General features: G+C 36.9%; 1 protein-coding gene and 1 pseudogene across 5 annotated transcripts in view; both read right to left on the bottom strand.

Moving 5' to 3' along the window:
• DLG2 (discs large MAGUK scaffold protein 2) overlaps nucleotides 1-21,997 on the bottom strand; it is a 2,332,374-nt gene that overhangs the window by 1,176,338 nt on the left and 1,134,039 nt on the right. The gene's annotated exons all lie outside the window — the stretch shown is intronic.
• LOC119535866 overlaps nucleotides 6,404-21,997 on the bottom strand; it is a 38,416-nt pseudogene continuing 22,822 nt past the window's right edge.

Consider the following 21,997-nt stretch of genomic DNA (forward strand, 5'->3'; position numbering starts at 1 on the left):
CCACAGCTAGAGCACCCATCGCCTACCCTCATGGCCTGCAGTCATGGACTCCAATCCCTGGCTTGCTTCTGGGGATAGAAAAGGACATAAAAATTCTCTTGCCCAAGAACAGGGGTGGCCACAGCCAATCACTGATCGTGGTTTTTGGTTACCAAATTCAGATTGCTGAGTCTCAGCTCTGAAGGCAGCTATTATTTCAACCTGCTCTGGATAAAGGTTGTGGCAACCATTGTTTCAACCCCACCCCAACAGAAGCAGTGGCAGCCATTGTTTCAATCCTCCCTGGACAGGGGCAGAGGCAGTGGAGATTTAAAGACACAGTGCTTCCTCAGGGCTACAGGGGACAATTAACTGAAAAGCTGCATTTGTTGGGCAGGCTAGGAAAGCTCAGCTTTGAGGAGCCATCAGAGAAAATGTTAGCGCCCTTCCTGATCCCACCCCAGGGCACTTTGGAGCCACTCTGTGCCCCTTTGTGGGCCCTAGGACCTGTGTTGGCTAGAAAAACTGACTAGGGATAGTCCTCTATGGGGTGACCCTCCTCCCAGAGTTTGCCCTCCAGGAAAAAGCAGCAAGAGACAACAAAAGGAATGTAATAAACTTTAGAGGCAAACAGTCTGGGACAAAGCCTCCTGACTTCAAGTACCCAGGAAAGGGAGGTATGTCTCCTGGGAAGCAGAGAGGACAACCAAACTCTGTAAACAGGGAAACTCCAAAACAACTAACAAGCAAAAGCCCAGGACAATACAGAGACCCAGAAAGACAGGGAAAACTCTGCCTTGGGCAGATCTTCCTGCTAGGAGGGTGAAGCTCCAGAAAAGTTCTATCTTATCACCAGCTTGTTACAAAACTAAGAAATAGACATCCCAGGGAGTAAATCCTAGAGTTAGCATCTTGAAATATTAAAATGTACAGTATTCAACAAAAAGAGTAGAAGACAAAAAGAGAAACAGCAAATGATGGTCCATCCAAAGAAAGAGGATAAAGACAGAGAAAACACCAATGAAGAGAATGAGAATGTGGACACATGGAAAAAAAGCCTTTAAAAAATGATCTTAAAAATGCTCAAGCAGAAGTAGGAAAATACAGAGAAAGAACTAAAGGATAACAGGAAAACAATGAATGAGCAATATGAGAAACTTAGTAAAGACACTGAAAGTATAAAAAAAGATACCAAACAGAACTACTGGAGTTGAAGCTCACAATAACTGAAATGAAAAGTGCCCAGAAGGGTTTCAAGAGCAAATTGGAGCTGGCAGAAGAATCAGTGAACTTGAAGATGAGACATGTGAAAGGAGTCAGCCTGAGTAGAAAGATAAATGAAATATTAAAAGCAAAAATAGCCTGACACAGTTACGGGACACCATCAAGCACACTAATAAATACATTACCCAAGTCCCAGAATGAGAAGAAAGAGAGAAAGAAGTAGAAGGAATGTTCAAAGAAATAATGACAGAGAACTTTGCAAAAGCAAAATATGTGAATATGTACATCCAAGAATTTCAGAGAACACCAAACAGAATAAATAATGAGAAAAATAAACCTCACCATATATTGATTACACTCTCAAATGCAAAGCACAAGGAGAGAATCTGAAAGCTGTAAGAGAAAAGTAATGTGTTACGTACGAGGGAATCCCAATTAGATTGAGTGCCAATTTCTCATCTGAAACCATGGTGGCAAGAAAGCAGTGGGTTGAAATACTTAAAGTGCTGAAGGAAAGCAACTACCAGCCAAGAATTTTTTTATCCAGTGAGACTCTTTTTCAAAAAAGGGAGAGATTAAGACATTCTCAGATAAACGAAAGCTGAGGGAGCTTATCACCACTATAACTTCCCTACAAGCAATTCTAAAGGAAGTTCTTCAGATTGAAAGAAAGGACAGTAGACAGTAGTTCAAAGCAGCAAAAAGAAATAAAGACCTATTTATTTATCTATAAAGGTAACCATTTGGGTAATTATAAATGCCAGTATTGTTGTATTGTATTGTTTGGTATGTAACTCTACTTCTTACTTCTTACAGGTGCTAAAATGCAAATACATAAAAGTAATGATAAATCTAGGTTTTTGGGCATACAATGTACAAAGATAAGTGGTAACGTATAAAAAATGGTGGGGGTACAGAGGGGTATAGGAAAAGTATATGTGCATGCTATTGAAGTTAATTTGGCACCAAACCAAGTATGATTATTATGTATTTAGGATGTTAAACTTTAACTCCATGATAACCACAAGGAAAATAGATGAAAAATATATCCAGATAGAAAAGAGAAGGCACTCCATCTGGCACAACACACACACAAAAAATAAATACAGAAGTAAGCTTTAATGGAATTGAGGGACAAAAAAGGTATAAGACTTATAAAAGCTAAATAGAAAAATGGCAGAAGAAAATCCTGTATTATCAGTAGTGACTTTAAATGTAAATGAATTAAACTCTCCTGTCAAAAGGCAGAGATTGGCAGAATGAACAAAAACATGACCCAACTATATTCTGTCTGCAAGAGACTCACAGTAGAGTCAAAGACAACAAGAAGTTTGAGCATGAAAGGATGGAAAAAAATATATACCATGCAAGTAGTATGGAGATAAATGAAATAGAAAACAAACAAACAAACAAAAACAATAGAATCAACAAAGCAACAGTTGGTTCTTTGAAAAAGTCAATAAAATAGACAAACGTTTATCTAGACTGACAAAACAGAGCTGGAATGGCTATAATAATATCAGATAAAATAGACTTCAAGTCAAAAACAGCTATGAGGGAGAAAGATGCTAATTATATATGATAAAGGGACAATTCAACAGGAAGATGTAACAATTATAAATATATATGCATCTAACAGCAGAGCTCCAAATATATGAAGCAAATATTGACAGATTTGAAGGGAGGAATTGATGATTCCACATTAATACTAGGAGATTTTAACATGCCACTCTCAATTATGGATAAAACAGCTAGTCAGAAGATCAATAAGGAAGTATAGGACTTGAATGATACACCAAACCAACTAGACCTAACAGACATATATAGAACACTGCACCCCAAAACAACAGAATACGCATTCTTCTCAAGTGCACAAAGATCATTCTCCTGGATACAGCATATGTTGGGTTACAAAACAAATCTCAATATATTAAAAATATTGAAATCATACAATGTATATTCTCTGACAACAGAATAAAGACAGAAATCAATAATAGGGAGAAAGGGAAAATTCACAAATTTGTAGAAACTAAATAGCATACTCTTAAACAAACAATGGGTTAAACAAGAAATCAGAAGCAAAATTGGGAAACATCTTGAGGTGAATGAAAATGAAAATACACATACCAAAACTTAAGGGATGCAGTAAAGGCAGTACTGAGAGGGAAATTTATAGCTCTAAATGCTTAAATCAAGAACAAAGAATAACCTGGGTGCTATCCAACACTCTATAAGAGTTTTACCTTTTATGTTTAATTTTTCAGAAACTTAAAGCCTCCAGATGGCTCCTATGCCAGATAACCCCTGAAACCCAGAGATATCGCTCACTCCAAGAACATCAACCAGTTTCATTCCTCTACCCTATAATGTCATCACCCCTTTTCAGTATGAAGAAGTTAGAATGGTCATTGCCCAGATATCCTTGAAGACTGAGAGAATGATCAAATGGGAGGAAGGAGTATATAGATCAATCATAAATATACAGATATTATGTTTTTTAGTTTCTAGTATATTAGAACAGACAGAAGGAAATTCCTGAAGTTGCTGAATTGTAATTCAGTAGCCTTGATCTTTGATAATGATTGTATAACTATATAGCCTTCATCTGGTGACCATGTGATTGTTAAAACCTTGTGACTAATACCCCCTTTATCCAGTGTATGTGTAGATGAGTAATAAAATAAAGACATACATGAAAAAAAAAAGCCATCTTACCAAAAAAAAAGAAGAAAGACTTCAAATCAGAGATCTAACCTAAAACATGAAAGAACTACAAAAAGAAGAGGAAACTAAATCCAAAATGAGCAGAAATAAATAACAAAGATTAGAATGGAGCTAAATGAAATAGAAAACAAACAAACAAACAAAAACAATAGAATCAACAAAAGCAACAGCTGGTTCTTTGAAAAAGTCAATAAAATTGACAAAGGAAAAGAGAGATACAAATAACGAATATTAGAAATGAAAAGGGGACATTACTACTTACCCTGCTGAAATTAAAAGGACTGTAAGAGAATACTGTGAACAGCTGTATTCCAATAAATCAGACAACCTAGATTAAATGAACAAATTCTTAGAAACACACAAACTACCTAATTGATTCAAGATTTCAACAATTACTAGTAAAAAGATTGAATCAGTCATCAAAAACCTCTCACAAAGAAAAGCCCGGATGTCTTCACAGGAGAATTCTACCAAGCATTTCAAGAAGACTTAACGCCAATTATGCTGAAACTCTTCCAAAAAATTGAAGTGGAAGGAACACTCCCTAATACATTCTATGAGCCCAACATCACCCTCATCATGCCAAAGCCTGATAAAGATACCAAAAGAAAAGAAAACTGTACACTGATATCTTTTATGAGTATTTATTCAAAAATTCTCAACAAAATACAAGCAAAACACACCCAACTGTGGCCTCTCTCTCTCAGCCAACCTGCAAATAAAATCACCACTCTCCCCGCTATGTGGGACATGACTCCCAGGGGTTTAAGTCTCCCTGGCAACATGGGACATGACTCCGGAGGATGAGTCTGGACCTGGCATTGTGGAACTGAAAAAGCCTTCTTGACCAAAAGGAGGAAAAGACATGAAACAAAATAAAGTGTCAATGCCTAAGAGATTTCAAATAGAGTTGAGAGGTCAGTCTGGACATTATTTTTATGTATTATATAGATGTTCCTTTTTAGCTTCTAGGGTACTGGAATAGCTAGAGAAAATACCTGAATCTGTTGAACTGTAATCCAGTAGACTTGATTCTTTTTTTCTGATAATTATTTTTATTTGATTTACAGATTTCAATCTCACATGTATTTGCATAAACTTTTTTTCTAATGAGTAGCTGTTCAGAATTGCATATTAGTTCTACTGATCCCTTGTTCACTTTCTATTTACAATCTAAGTCTCACACTGTCCTTTCATAATCAAAGTTGTTAGCACCAAGAATAAAATAGCTGCTGGTCCCTTTCCTTACAGTAACACAGGGATTGTGTGTACATAGAACATGTTGCACAGGTCCATGTTTAAATCATTAGTTCTATGGCAACATTTGTTTTATCAAACATATATACAAGGAAAAGGGTCCCATTATAAAAGAAACTTGAATATATTCAATGGGCCAGGTTGTTTAACCTGGCTGTCAGTAACCAGGTGCATTATCTGCCTTATAACTGCAAAGTACCAGAATTTACAATTTGTGTATGGAAAGGCACCTCAGATACATCAGTCCAACTCCTTCCCTTCCATTTACAGATGAGGAAAGGGGTTCAGGGAATATAGGTGAATGGCAGGACTAGGACAAAAAACCCAGGTTCTCAGCACTGGGTTATTTTTTATACTATGTTTGCTTATCCCCATAGACTGTCAACCTATATTTGAACAAAATTTTGCTCTGTGAGCCAAATTTTTTTGAGTCTGAGGTGCCAGAAAAAATGAATTTTTATGCTTAAGCTTCTTCACAATTTTTTCAGTCTAGGTTTTAATTAATTAAGATGGGGACAATTTTGATCTGTCATTCCACTAAAGTTTAGGGCATTAATATGTGAGTAGAATGGGCTCCAAGAATTATTTACCTTTCATGTCATTTCTCTCTACACCTATAACCTACATAATTATCTGTTCTCAAATTTAATACTTAGGTCAATAACTCGATTGGTTTTTTAAAAGACAATACCAGATACAGTAACAGGCCAGAGTGAAATAGTGTAGTTTTAACATCCCAATCTGGAACGATTTTTTTTTCCAGTAAAAGGTGATCTAAATAATATGGGGAAATATAATATTAAAAGACATTCAGAGGTAACTTTTGTTGTTAAAAGCATTTAAGGACAGACAGCAGGAGAGAATGATGTGCTAGACTTCAAGAAGTGTTATCAGCCTCAAAATTAAAAACAATTTTCTAAAATAAAAGGAATGATCAATAACACAATAAAGAATAATCAGTACTGAATTTTATAATGAATGATCCACGTGACTTTCTAACTGGAAACAACAGAGCTTATTGACTTTCCTAACAAACAATAATTTTGCCTTTTACTATAATATTCAGATCTGTCATTTACAATGTTGCCTGGATTATCTGAACTAGTGGGCTTCCTGGGGAAGTGTAGACTTAGGTAAGCCCAAGTGAACTGTGCTTATTGAGAATACATCATTGGCAATGAGGTAAGGTAGAGGCACACCTTGGAAGCCAATTAATAGGTTAGTCTTTGATGGCTGTGGTCCAGAGGAGTGGCTGATCTGTTTCCACAGCCACTACCCAAGATCCATCGTGTATATATATGTATTAGAAGTACTGACTAGTATTCCAAAACCAAGCACATGATTGGTGAGGTTCCACTTTAGGCCTGTTGTGGTAACCTGATTGCAAGGCTGTCCAACAGGTATAAGACCACACCAATCACCTTCCATTCCAGTGTTTACATGCAACTTATGCTTTCCTGGTTGGAGCAGGTAGATAAGAAATTGCTCTTGAAGTATTATAATTGGCAAAGGAGTGATATCAGTCACTTGAAACAGGATGCTCACAGATGTCTGGTCAAAATGTCCATTGAGTCCTTCCAGTGTCACATCATATAAATCTGTAGGTCTTTTTCATCTGTCTTCTTTTGGAGCACTTGTAGGCACTTGGTAAAGTCAGTGTGGTCTTGATAAGGAGTTGAAATCAGCTCACAACCTTTAATACTGTAGTACTCGCTGACTTCAGACCTAATAGAATCAAAATCTCTGTTGATGAATTCAGGCATAAAGCTTTCCTGCTCTCCTTTGGTGATATCATATACGCATTTGGCACCTCCATCAGCACAGGCTTTTAAAAGAGATTTGCTTCAAAAATGACGCAAACAGTCGCCCAAAGGCTGGTTCAGAATCAAAAGGCAGTACTTCAAATTCCCAGTGTGAAGCAGGGGTTCCAACAGGGTAAAGACATGCTCCACATTGGAATATTGGCCTACAGTGGTGGGTGGAGCCACCAGCAAATGGAGTACACACTGCAAGAGCAAGGGTGACTGATGACTCGGTGCTTGGCTGAGGAGACTCTGGAGACTAGACTTGATGCTTGATGATGATTGTATAACTACAGAGCTTTTATTGTGTGATTGTGTGATTGTAAAACCTTGTAACTGACACTCCCATTATCCAGTGTATGGGCAGATGAGTAATAAAATTGGGAGGTAAGGGGTATAGGATGTTTTGGGTATTCTTTTTTATTTTTATTTTTTTCTTTATTTTGGAGTAATGAAAATATTCTTAAATTGATTGTTAAATTGATTGTGGTGGTGAATTCCCAACTATATGATGATACTGTGAACCACTGATTGTATACTTTGGATAGATTATATGGTGTGTGAACATATCTCAATAAAATTGCATTTAAAAAAACACATCCAATAGCAAATTACAATAAGTATACCCATGATCAAATGGGATTTTTCCCTGGTGTGCTTTTTTGAATCCATTATTCCCCCCCCACAAAAGCCATGTTCTTTAATCCAATCTTGTGGATGCAGACTTATTTTGGGTGGGATCTTTTAATTAGGTTGTTTCCTTGGAGCTCTGACCCACTCAACTATGGGTGAGACCTTTTGATTAGATTATTTCTATGGAGGTGTGACCCTGCCCATTTAAGGTGGGTCTTGATTGGTTTACTGGAGTCCTTAAGAGAGCTCAGGGGCTGACCCAGACACTTGGAGACGCAGACAGAAAGACATTTGGAGATGCTAAGCTAAGAGATGAAGCCCAGACTTTTCCCTGGAGAAGTCAAGAGAGGAACCACAGATGCTTAGAAACATCCCAGAAGAACAAGCAAGAGTGCACAGGAGCTGAGAGAAAGAAGCTAAGAGAGACAGAAGCCCAAAGACATTTTGGTGAAAGCCATTTTGAAACCAGAACCCAGGAGCAAAGTACCAGCAGATGCCAGCCACGTGTCTTCCCAGCAGACAGAGGTGTTCCAGACATCATCGACCTTTCTTCAGTGAAGGTAGCCTCTCATTGATGCCTTAGTTTGGACACCTTTATGGCCTTAGAACTGTAAATGTGTAACCTAACAAATCCCCTTTATAAAAGCCAATCCATTTCTGGCATTTTGCATAATGGCAGCTTTAGCAAACCAGAACACCTGGTATGCAAGGTTAGTTCAACATAAGAAAATCAGTTAATGAAATACACCACATTAACAGAATAAAGGGGGAAAAAACACCTGATCATCTCAATTGATGCAGAAAAGGCATGTGGCAAAATACAGCACCCTTTCCTGATAAAAATGCTTGAAACACTAATAACAGAAGAAAATACCCTCAAAATGATAAAGGGCAAATATGAAAAACCAACAGCTAATATCCTAGCTAATGGTGAAAGACTGAAAGCTTTCCCTCTGAGAGCAGGAACAAGACAAGGATGCCCACTGTCACCACTGTTACTCAACTTTGTACTGAAAATTTTTGCCAGAGTGATTAGGAAAGAAAAAGAAATAAAAGGCATTCATATTGGAAAGGAAGAAGTAAAAGTTCTCTATTTGCAGATGATATGATCCTATATACAGAAAATCCTGAAAAATCCACAATAGAGCTCCTAGAGATAATAAATTAATTCAGCAAAGTGGCAGGGTACAAGATCAACACCTGAAAATCAGTATTGTTTCTATATACAAGCAATGAACAACCAGAAGAAGAAATCAAGAAAAAAATTCAATTCACAACAGCAACTAAAAAAATCAAATATTTAGGAATAAATCTATCCAAGGATGTAAAGGACTTACACCCAGAAAACTACAAAACATTGATAAAAAGAAATCAAGGAAGACCAAAATAAATAGAAGGACAGTCTGTGTTCATGGATTGGAAGACTACATATCACTAAGGTGTCAATATTACCCAAATCAATTTATAGATTCAATACAATCTCAATGAAAATTACAACAACCTTCTTTGCAGAAGTGGAAAAACCATTCCTCAAATTAATATGGAACAATGGTATATTGAGGGGTGGCTCATTCAAGAAGGAATGAAATTCTGAGGTATGCGACTAGGTGAGTGGACCTTGAGAACAGTATGTTGAGTGAAACAAGCCAGAAACAAAAAGACAAAAAACACCTAACTAATATGGACTAACTACAATGTGTAAATTCTGGGAAATGAATCTGAGAGCATAGATTATCAAGGGAAGACTTATTGTAAAGTTTCCTTGATTGTAAGCTCTTACAGAGGTCACATCCATTCCTGAGTTGTAAGTTATTTCTAAATTCTAAGTTGCTGAGCTGGTTTGTGTATAACCTGGTTGGTCCCTGGACCTTCGGGTATCTGTGTGAAACCTGAGACTCAGAGCCAGAGTTCAGCAGCTATGAATGTCAGCATTACCCCATACAGCAACTTTTTAAGAGCTGAAAAAGTGTTCAGACTTAAATTAGAGATACGAATGAAATGGACTTGGTTAGGACTAAGGTAAATCAGACTAAAGGATAACAGATGATATTGACTATGTTTTAAAACTTAGAGTTCTGTGTGAGACCAAAGGAAGAGATATTTATTTGGTGCAAAATCTATATTTTCTGTAGCAAACTATATAATTTAACTTGTATGGTCAGTTTATTCAAACACCATAATTACATGGAACCTTGAATAGGGAGTGAGAACTAGTTGTTTGTATAGGTTAGCATGAAGCCCTGATTCATCCCAAAGTAATTTGGGCAGAGAATAAAAAGTATTTGCAAAGCCCCATTGAGGGACTGTGGAAAAATGTGGAAATACTAAATTTCCCTACCTGGGGAATTCCTGATATTCTCTCAAGCATTGGGGACTACCAGTTTAGTAGGCTGATCCCTCAATCTTGGGGCTTGCCCTTATGAAATGTATCCCTGCAAAGGAGAAGCTAAGCCTACTTATAATTATGCCTAAGAGTCACCCCTAGAGAACCTCTTTTGTTGCTCAGATGTGGCCTCTCTCTCTAAGCCAACTCAGCAGCTGAACTGCCTGCCTTCCCCGCTAGGTGGCACATGACTCCCAGGTGTGTGGCACCTCCCAAGGATGAGCCTAGACTCAGCTTTGTAGGCTTGAGAAAGACTTCTGGACCAAAAAGGGGAAGAAAAATGAAACAAAATGAATTTTCAGTGGCTGAGAGATTTCAAATGGAGTCAAGAGGTCATTCTGGAGGTTATTCTTATGCAGGATAAAGATATCTCTTTTAGTTTTTAGTGTATTAGAATAGCTAGAAGGGCATATCTGAAACTACTGAACTGCAATCCAGTATCTTTAATTCTTGAAGATGATTGTATAATACATAGCTTATAAGGTGTGACCATGTGATTGTGGAAACCTTGTGGTTCACACTCCCTTTATCCAGTGTATGAACAGATGAGTAGAAAACTGTGGACAAATATTAAATGAATAATGGTGGGGAGGGGGTACGGGATGTTTTGGGTGTTGTTTTTAACTTTTATTTTTGTTTTTATTTTTTTGAAGTAATGAAAATGCTCAAAAATTGACTGTGGTGATGAATGCACAACTATACGATGGTACTGTGAACAATGGATTATACACTGTGGATGACTGTATGGTATGTGAGTATATCTCAGTAAAATTGTATAATAAAAAGAAATTTGTATTGAAGGGCAAGGGGCCCCAAACAGCTAAGGCCACCTTGATAAAGAAGAATATAGCTGGAAGACATACTTCCCAAAAAACAGCATGGTACTGGCACAATGACAGACATACAGACTAGTGGGATAGACTTGAAAACTAAGAAATCAACCCCCACATTTACAGCCATCTGATTTTTTACAGGTGGCAAAGAAAACTGAATCGGGAAAGAATAGTTTCTTCAACAAATGATGCTGGGGAAACTGGATCTCCATTTGCAAGAAAAGAAAAGAAAAGAAAAAAAAGAAGGAGGGCCCCTACTTCACACCATATACAAAAGTCAGCTCTAAGTATGGATCAAATATCTTAATATAAGAGCTAGAATTATCATGCCCCTAGAAGAAAATGCAGGGAAGCATCTTCAGGACCTTGCCTTAGGCAATGGTTTCTTGGATTTTATACCTAAAGCACAAGAACAAAATTAAAAATAGATAAATGGGACCTCATCAAAATTAAAAACTTTTGATCATCAAAATACTTTATCATGAAAGTAAAATGATAACCTACACAAGGAAGAAAATATTTGGAAACCACATACCTGAAAAAGGATTAATATCCAGAATATATAAAAGTAATACTTCAAGTCTTTAACCACTCAGGGAAATGCAAATCAAAACCACAATGTGATACCATTTCATATACATTAGAATGGCTACTAAAAAGAAAATTAAAAAACAAAAAACAAAATAACAAATGTTGGAGAGGATGCAGAGAAATAGGGACAATCATTCCTTGCTGGTGGCAATGTAAAATGGTGCAGCAGCTTTGGAAGAGGTTCTTTAGGAAGCTAAGTGTAGAACTATCAAATGACCTGGCACTCCTATTACTAGGTATATACCCCAAACAATTGAAAGTAGGGACTCAAACAGGTATTCGCATACCAATGTTCATAGAGGCATTATTCACAATTGCCAAAATATGGAAGCAACCCAAGTGTCCATCAACCAATGAATGGATAAATACAGTGTGGTATATACATGCAATGGAATATTACTCAGCCATAAAAAGCAAATGATGTCATGATACAGGCGACAATATGGATGAACATTATGTTGAGTGAAATAAGCCAGACACAAAAGACAAATATTGTAAAATCTCACTGATTTGAAACAATTAAATGAGCAAAACCATAGAGTCAGAATCTAGAACACAAGTTAGAATATAGATTACCAGGGGACATGGTGGGGAAAGGAAATGGGAAGTTAAGGCTTAAAATGCACACGTTTCCTTTTTGGAATAATGAAAATGCTTTGGTAATAGATGGTGGTAATGGTAGCTCAACATTGTGAATGCAATTGACACCACTGAAATATATATCTGAACATAATTAAAGGGGAAATGTTAGATTGTATATATGGTAACAGAATAAAAATTTAAAAAAAAACTATGGAACTACACTACACAAAGAGTGAGCCCTAAGTTAAACCATGGACGTTAATGAATACTACAGTTGTAAAAATGTGCTATCGTCAATTCTAACAAATGATCCATACCAATGCAGGGTGTTGGTGTTGCTGTGGTATGTGGGAATCCTGTATTTTATGCATGATTGTTCAGTAAACTCACAACTTCTTAAAAATAAAAAAAAAGGATCTGATATGCCCTACACATTATACCCATTATTGATGAATATGCAGGGTGACTTAACTCTCCATTTCCTCCTACTCCATCCCATATCAATTCATCTCTTATAATAAATGGAAACATAAGCAAAATATTGACCTATGATCCAGGGTTACTTAGTTTCTACAAAGAGAATCAGAAGACATAGGAGAAGGAAACATGTTTTGATTCCATACATTTTAATGTTCAACAGACTACTTGGGGTTCTTATGTGGGGATGAGAACATTAATTCAGAGGTACCAATAATCCTAAAACTTCTTTAAGCTAAGAGTTGAAATTTTCTGATATCCTGAATGTTTTACTAGGGAAGAGAGCAAAAATAAAGACTTTGTGCCACAGCATATTATTTCTTAAGCAAAAGATAATCAGTCACAGAGAAAAGGAAGATTCACAGGAAAGACTCCAGGTTTGGAGAGATGGATATACCCAGAAGACAGAGCATCAGACTTTGGATCTAGAAGATTTGGGCTTGCCTCCTGGTTTTGTCACTTTGGGCAAGTCACAATCTCTCTAAGCCGCATTACCTTTATTATAAAATGATAACAAAAATCTACTTTTTTATATAGGGTAGTTGTGAGAATTAGACATATGTGTAAATGCTCGTAAAAGGCAAGAAACTATGCAAATATGACTCAGTTTCTATTGGGGGCTCTTTTCATCCACCCATGCAAATGTCTCACTTGCCAGTGTGCAAATCTTCTGGATGGCATTTTGCCAGTTCATTTCCACTCAGTAAAACTGTCAGCATTCCAGGAGAATATTGATCTGGGCTGCAGGGTAGAAAGCAAGACTAATTTATTCATTACTTGGTAATAGACAAAGAAAAGACTTGTTACCTCAAGTAAATTTTCACTATCCACAAGAAAGGCCAGAAGACCATACAGAAAATGTTGACAACAAATCTTACTTTGGCACACAATCACTGCATGGTAAGAAATGCAGTTCTGCATAGAGAAGACTGTTGTTCCATATGGCACACACTGATAATGCTGGAATTAGGATACATTCAGTTCCAATTTATCCATCAGTAGCAAAGAACTTTCCATGTGTACAACCAGTCCAATTCATCTAAAGTATTTGGAAATAGATCCAACATCTGTTCAAATTTCTGCAGAGACATCCATCAGAATCACTCAGCTCAAAGAGGAGGAAAAAAAATCACCATATATCCATATAGGTCTGCTTGCTAAAAAGGTCAATCAGTATACGAAAATATGAATAAGCAAAACAACAGAAAACACTGAAGGTTCAGAAAAACAGAAAAATTAAACTCAGAAAACTTTTATCATACTAATATAGTACAGTCAAAGGTGGTAGAAGGAAAACGTAAGTTAAATATAGTACAGCAGGGAGGAGAGAGAAGGACCCTTAGCGAGATGTCAGAGATCAATATTCTGCTACTAATTGTGTATGGGATCATGCAAAAGTCACTTGACTTTTCTCTGTCCTGTTTCCTTAATTGTAAACTAGGATAGTTGAACTCAATCTAAAGCGTAATGGAATCAGACAGACCTGGGTTCAAATCTTAGTTCTAGTACTCACTCATGAAGTGACCTTGGGAGAATCATCAAGTTCACCAAGAGTACTGCAGCTTTCAGAGCTAAATTTAATGATGTGAAGGATAACCAAGCAATGGCCAAACAGTGGTCTGTGAAGGAATGACTGCAAACAGAAATGCTATAAGGAGCTGCAGTAAGGAGCAGAGAAGCCTGGTTCTGCCCTTTGCAGTGCTCTTCTTCCTCTAAGTGAAGCTACTCATACATCAGGCTAAACTCAACCAGGCTCTGGTTCCAACACTATCCCCAGTCAAATTTAATGTGATTGTCCAGCAGACTTAGCATTATAGCATAATTGTTCTCCAATATGCATTCATTCTTTCTTCTTAGAGGACCCCCCCCACCCCCAGTTTTTAGTTGGGCACATAAACATCCAAAATAAAGATCATATTTCCCAGTGTCTTTGGTAGCTAAATATGGCTATTTGACTGAGTTGTGGACAATGTAATTTAAGTAGACATGTTCTTTGTAGGAAGTGTTCCTAAATGGGGTGTAAGGTGCTTCTTTACTCCTTCCCCCCTTCTTCCTTCCTCCTTCCTACAAACTGCAGTATAGACATGTTGAAGCTTGAGCTGCCATCTTGGATAGGAGATGGACTTCTTATGCTGAGGTTGGCTAAGCAACCAGATAGAGAGAGCCTGAGTCCCTCATGATCATGGAGCGGCCATCCTTGACTGGACTGCTTATCTTCAAGATTCATTTACATGAGAGAGAAAGAAAATTCTTTCTTTTCTGTCACTCACAGCGAAATGTAATTCTAATTCATATGAATATTAAGTCAAGCTTTGGGTAGCTTCACTATAATATTTCTTTGGGGTAGGATTTTGTCTTGCTTTTGCCAGCTCTGTTTTGCCATTTCATTAGCAGTTTTGAATATGAAAGGATATATAAATACACATATTGACCCAAGCAATGGGAAATATATCACAGATGTGGATCTTACTCCTTCTGACAAGGTCAAGGTGACTGAGTAGGCCTGTTCTTTCTCTTACTTCCTGAATTTATGATTTAGTTGAAATTGGGGCCATAAAATATCTCACCACATGTTATAAATAAACTCTTTGCCCCAAAGGACTCAAATTAACTTCAAGTTGTACATTTTTAAAAAAACATACATTACAGTTAAATGTGGGAGTGGGAGGATCTAAATAAATTCAAACAGCAATGATTAATTAGTCTGCAACATTTCCCAGGGTCTGCAGATGGGTCATAAAATAGTTTTATGACTTTGTTACCCTGTCCAACTTACTACAGGTAAAGCCACTTACATTTCTGTATATAGAAAACAACACCAACATACAATGTTTTTTGTAATTATGTCCTTGTAGGTTTTTTTTTCTTTTTTTTAACTGAATGTTCTAGAGATGTCATGGGATGGTTTCCTGGCTTGAGGGCTCATGAATAACAATGAATGGTTTTATTTTGTCTATCTTGTAGCATTTATCTTGTAGCATGAGGGAGAATACTTACATTCACAAAAACAGCAATATAATTTAGCTAAGAGAGGACCAGATTAAAAGCCAGGAGTTCTGAATTCTACCTCTGACTTAAACTGCATATGACCCCAGGGGACTCTCTTCATGCTCTGATCCTCAGTTCCTCCTGATGTAAAATGGAAATAGAACTAATTCTTTCCTTACTAGGGATTGTAAGTATTATATGTTTGTAAAGCATGTCTTAAAACCAGTGCTATAAAAATGTTAATTGCTATTATATGTGCTTTTGAGTGGAAATTTATCACCACTTAAGATTTCAGGGTTTGCTGTGAGCCAAGATCTGAGGTAGAAGCTGGGGATACAAAAGTGAACGAGACATGATCCTCCATAAAAGCATCTCACAATTTGGGGTGCATTTTGTGTGTGTGTGTGTGCATGCATGTGTTTGTAAGAAAGAGAGACAGACAGAGACTGCTATGTCCCTAATAAAGTTTCTATAATTCAGAAATCACCTGGTAGCACTTAGCATAGTCCTTGATGGTTGAATATGTAGTATATAAATGTTTATACATTGATCAGTAAATGTAAATCCAGAGATTTCCCATCTCAAATATGTTTAAAGAAAGACGTGTAAGACATTTAATCAAGGTTAAAGAGAAAGAGGGCTTGATCTCTGGCCATTATGGACAAATCCCACAATCTCACCTAGAAATTTTTTTTAGCTTACCCACCCCCCCCCCAACAGTTTATTTAATTTAGACAAGAGTCGGATTGTAACAGGGAATCACAAATGGAAACATGGTCTAACATGGACTTAGAGGACCATCTCCTCTCAAGCCAGGCCCCTGCCTCCATGGCCAAGTCATTCTGGTGTCAATGTCAGATAACTGGGTCATTTGAGTCACTTTCTCTACAAATCTCTCTTTAAAAGCAGTCACTTCTGAGAATGCATGATCTTGCCAAGTGGTGGTCTTGGTCAGAAGCCTTCAGTCAGGGATTAAATCTGAGAATTGAGAAGATGGGAAGCCCTGAGCTTTACTCTTAACAAACTGGCGCAAACCTAAACCTGTCAGATCAGTTAATATCAGCCCTAAGAGAAAGAGATATGTCAGGTCAGATGGCATTATCACCGTCTCCCAATTTCCTAACGAATGAGACTGTCTTCAAGAACTAAATTATTTTTCCTGTTTATTACTGGGAAGTTTAAACTGGAACATTTAAGGTCTTCTTTAGTATATTCTTCTCCCACTCTTTACCATCTCCCTTTTGAAGATCAGTTCAGATATCACCTATTCCAAGAAGCCTTACCATAACCTCCTTCACCTTCCCCTCTTCTACCCAAGGCTGGATCAGAGATTGCTGCCCTGGGCTCCAAAAGCAAACTCCGGGTTTCTCAAAAAAATTAGGATCTATTCCAACAGACTATTAACAGGATATCCTGGAAGACAGGCACTACATCCTATGTACCTAGGCTTCTCCAAACTAGACACAAGAGCACCACAAATATTTGTTACATAAATAGATGAATGAATGTGGCAAGAATTTGGGATGGTCCTTACTTGCTATCTCTCTTGTGCTTTCCAGCCCTAGAGTGACTATATGTCCTATTTGTTTGGTACAGTCTTGATTTGTGAATATTGAGCCAGCATATTTATGTGTTACCCTTCATTCTCAAAAAAGACCTGGTTTGGAGGACAAATTATATGGTCATCCTGTTCATTCCGGAACCTGTTTGTAATCCCTTTAAACATGGATCCTGAGGTTCTTTCACCCTTAGATGTAAGTCCTGACATCTAGTTCTTAAACCCATGCTGACACATAAAGTCCTTTACTTCAGCAGATTCCACCCTTCCTCTTTTTCCCTCCCCTCATGCTGTTCATTCAAAGGGGCTTGTAAATGTCTTGCCTCTAGATCTGGCACACCAATGGGAAAGCCATGACTGCAGGACCCCCGTTTTGAAGCCCCAAGTCTCCTTTGCTGAACAAGCAGACTTAAGCTCTCTTATCCCAAAGTAAATTTATAGGCAAAGTTACAACTCATTCCTTAATTGCCTTCCTTCTTCTCAGTGAAGAAAAGTAGCAACCACATTTCTATGAAATACTTTAATACATTTCAAATGATCCATTTTATTCTATGAATAATCAACTGCACATAATAATAGTTTAGTGTTAAGTATTAGCTGTATATGACATTTGTATATATAGTTCCTTTTAAAAGAAATTTCAAATTCTAAGCCTCCTCCTCAAATATCTTTGTCAAAACCATAGAACCAAGCCTGAAAGTATTTACCCACCACAATTGCAAAATCTATTTCAAATGGCTTGATTACAAAGTTATGAAATATAAGGAAAATGACAACCGACTCAAAGATAGCAAGTACAATTAATAATACAATTACAATAACTAACTGGAGACTGAAAAATGTTTGTTATGGTTTGAAAACAGGAGGACATGGCATCAATTATAGAAGTAAGATAAATTCTTTTCTACCTATTTATAATTCCAATCCAAGCTACTACATATTTTAACATGTGAGAAAGGCTCCAAGCTTTTCCAACTCATGCCTAGAGTTCAGGTTACTGGCTTATAGAATGAAGATCAGAAAACCAGACAGGACAGACAGATGAGAGCTACAGCACTTTGGGCAAAAAAAGCTTAGAATATTTCCAGAAGATAAACATAGTTTTCTAGATGTGCTCTGGCCCCTATATTTCCAGTCTTATAATCTACCATACTTCTTTCCCTTTCCCACCAGTACCCTACATAGACTAATATGAAAGATGTTGATATTTGATGATTGTGGTAGGCTGTATTATTGTTTTAAATTATTAGTAGCCATCTACCACCTTTTCCCTTAGTGGACTATTTATGCTGCTCCACTGATTTGGGGTTTGGCCATATTATATGCTTTGGCTAATGGAACATGAGTGAGTATGACATACATTATGCCTTAGCAGAAGCTGGATTGATGATATACCATGAATTTTTGCTAGTAATCTTGCTTTTATACTTTGCCATGAGAAGACCATGTCTCAGATGGAGACCCTTTTTTTGCCTGGGTTCCAGGTCAAGAGGACAAGGGGAGCAGGCCCTCAGTTGGAGAGGAGGCGTAGTTAGTCTCATCCTACATGTAACATGAATAAAGAATAACAGTTTGTTTATATAAGTCACTGAAATTTTTGGCATGTTTGCTATGGTAATAGCAAAGCTGATTAACACAATGATAAAGATGATAGATAACATTTATGGAACTTTACTATGTGCCAGACACTACTTTATGTGTTTCATGTGTTATTTAATCCAATTTTACAGATGAGGAAACTGAGGCAAAGAAAGTTAAGTAAGTGGCACAAAATTATACAGTTAAGTGGCCAAGATAGAACTTGAACCTAAGGCCCTCTAACTTTAGAAGTTAAAATCTTATGTATTCTGCTATTATGCCTCTTCACGTGTATATCAGCCACATTTTCACATTTTCAAAATATTCCAAACTTATTCATACCTCAGTGACTCTGAACTTGCTACTGTCCTTGTCTGGAATTCCCCTTTACTTCCTTCCTTCTCATCAACTCCCTTTTCACTTCCTTGAAAACTCCTCATCCTTCCTGACCCAATTCAGAGGGCACATGTCTGTGAGCTTAAGTTCTCCTTATATGGCTCCCCTCCCACTTCCTGGATATAGTTGTTTCTATATCTCTTGTCCACTCTAGATGTTGAGACACATTTCATTTATATTTGAATCTCTAGAACAAAACAATGTTCCTGATTCATAGTCAATGATCAGAAAAAGTTTGAAGAGTGAAAAGTAAGAGTTATATTGACCAATTCAATTTGTCCCTTAAAGCTGACAAAAAGGAAGATCTGGAAATAGACAAGCAATCTTTTATACTATAGTTTTGTTTTTGTGGCTGAGTTCACATTCTGAATCATAAAATATACATGGGATTCAGCACATTAAATCTGCATGATTTCTCTGGCATGGGTGTTTGTGCTCCCTGAGGGATTCTATAGACGTAATCAGGTATTAAGCTAAAGCATTGCCAAGCAAACCCCTTTCCTCCCATTTGCATTCCTTTGCCTCCTTCAACCTAGAAAAAGCTTTTGGACTCAAAAGAATGGACATATTTTTTCATAAAGGAGCTGAAGGCATCATCACTATGATATTTGACAATCATAGTCAAATATTTAGGGACCTTCCCATCATCAGTGAAATAATTTGGTACCAAATAAATATAATTACCAATGAGCTAGCTCCATATACCAACTGGATTATCTGCTTATCTATTGATTGAACCATAGATCAATTAATCTATCTATTATCTATCTATAAGTATATTTATATAATCTCATAAAAATGACAACAGCTTCTAAAGTAATTAGTATTCCCATTTCATGAATGAAGGAAAAATGTTTAGAAGGGTTTACCTAATGTCAGATAGCGAAGAGAATGGAACTGGAATCAAAATGGAATTGAAACTTAAATGTATATGACTCCAAAGGCCTAAGCAGTTAATAACTAAACCATAGTACTGAAAATCAGCTTCTTTCCATGGTGGAATCATTATGTGTACTTCTATCTACACATGCCTCTTCTTTATGTGAATCATCTGAGTTATATATTGATTGATCTTATCTCACATATTTACTGATGAAAATGCCACCACTTTGAGCATGTACATCTGACAATTTCATGGAGGTGTTTTGGATAGATGGCCTCTAAGAGAGGTCTTACTAAATACTGAAAGTTGGGCATTATTATCCCCTATTTTACACATGAGGACATTGAGACCCAAAGAAGTTAAATACCTTGTGTAAGTTCATGAACCTAGAAAGTGCCTGAATAGGAGGTGAACCCCAGGTCTGGAATCATTTTTTTCCCTTAAAATGTCTCAAAGAAATAAATCTTATAATACTCAATGTTCCCAAATGGTCTCTCACCCAACTACAAAAGTCATTTCTGCTTCATTTCTGGTATTAGAGGGGACAAGATGAGCCTTTTTGGAGTATGGCTGTACCCTCAAGAGAAGGCTTCTGTGGGAAAAGAAATAACATGATATAGACCTCTCCAGAATCTTGTTCAAAGATAAACCCTGAGAGGTGACAGAGTGGGTGGTTGGGAGCTCAGACTCTGGAGCAAGGTAGCCTGGGCTGGAATTATGAGCCTGCCACTTACCAACTGTGTGACCTCGAGAAATTTGCTTAACCTCTCTGTTTCCATAATTGTAAAATTGAATGATAATTTTTAACTAATAGAGTTGTGTGAGGATAAAATGAGTTAACATATGCTTTCAGAAAGTTATTTTTGCCTCCCACATTTTAGGCTCTCCATAAGGGTTAGCTATTATTGTTAGTATTGAGTACTTCATGCTCTTATTTGCAATTTATAACACCACTTTGAAAGAAAGCACAAATGTGTTTCTAAATTCTGACACCATCTAACTTGGCAGGTAAGTAATCAACATTATGAAACACAAACATTAAGCCATCAAGATATTTCCACACAGTGATGAAAGCCAATGCATCTCTTGCAGAAGAAAAAAATACCATTATTATGGACAGACATAGGCAATATGAAAATATGAATACTATAAATAAGCATAAATATTAAAAACATAATAAAATAATATATAAATCTATACTCTATTGTTAGAAAAATAGTCATTAAAGTCAAAATTGAAAGAAGTATGAGAGAATATAATGTAGAGTGAACAAATGTTTAATAAGTAGATTTTATTGCACGTAATTTACCTTTGTGTACCTACACTGAAAATTAACCCTAGTGGAAATAATACTGAACTAGGAGTCAAAAAACTTGAGTTCTTATTGGGTAACTTTGGGGGATAATTTTATTTACTTCTGAGAAGGCAGAGTAAAAATAACATGGACTCTGAGTCAGACAGATCTCAGTGTGAGCCCAGCTCTGCTACACACTTGCTGAATGACATTATTCAAGTTAACTATTCCAAGCATCCATTGCCAGAAGAAGACAGCAAAGCCTATTTTGTATGAAGTGCTTTACAGAGGCCCAGAGAGTACTCTCAGTAAAGATTTGTGCCAGTGTCTCCAGACCTCATCTTCTTCACCTGTAGGTCCTTTTCAGGTCTTTCTTTAAAGCCATAATCCTAAATCAAATGTTCTGGTCTTACTTTACTAAATAAGTTGTTGAATGGATCTTCCGGCAATTTCTATCCCATAATGGGTTTGAGCTTTTATTCTCTAGATGCCTAAGTTTTAAAGATGGGTTTTGGCAAATGTCTCTGCATCCCAAATGTATGCTTGAATAATCAAAATAGAAAGAGACCAGTTTCCCAGACACCAGCTTTGTGAAGAGAATTGCTGTGATCAAAATACTTCCTTCACTGGTACGATTAAATTGAAATGGTTTAAATACTTATTATAGATTTACTTAGCTCTGCAGTTGATTCCTTCAAGTTGCATTCATTGAGTGTTTGGATGGCATCAAAATTAGCATTCTGGGAAGAAATGCTGAAAAAGTTTAAAAACATTCCTTAGGGGCTTCGGGTGTGGTGTTTTCAGAGCAAAACACT

The sequence above is a fragment of the Choloepus didactylus genome, chromosome 6 (assembly GCF_015220235.1).
Source record: "Choloepus didactylus isolate mChoDid1 chromosome 6, mChoDid1.pri, whole genome shotgun sequence".
Taxonomy (NCBI): domain Eukaryota; kingdom Metazoa; phylum Chordata; class Mammalia; order Pilosa; family Megalonychidae; genus Choloepus; species Choloepus didactylus.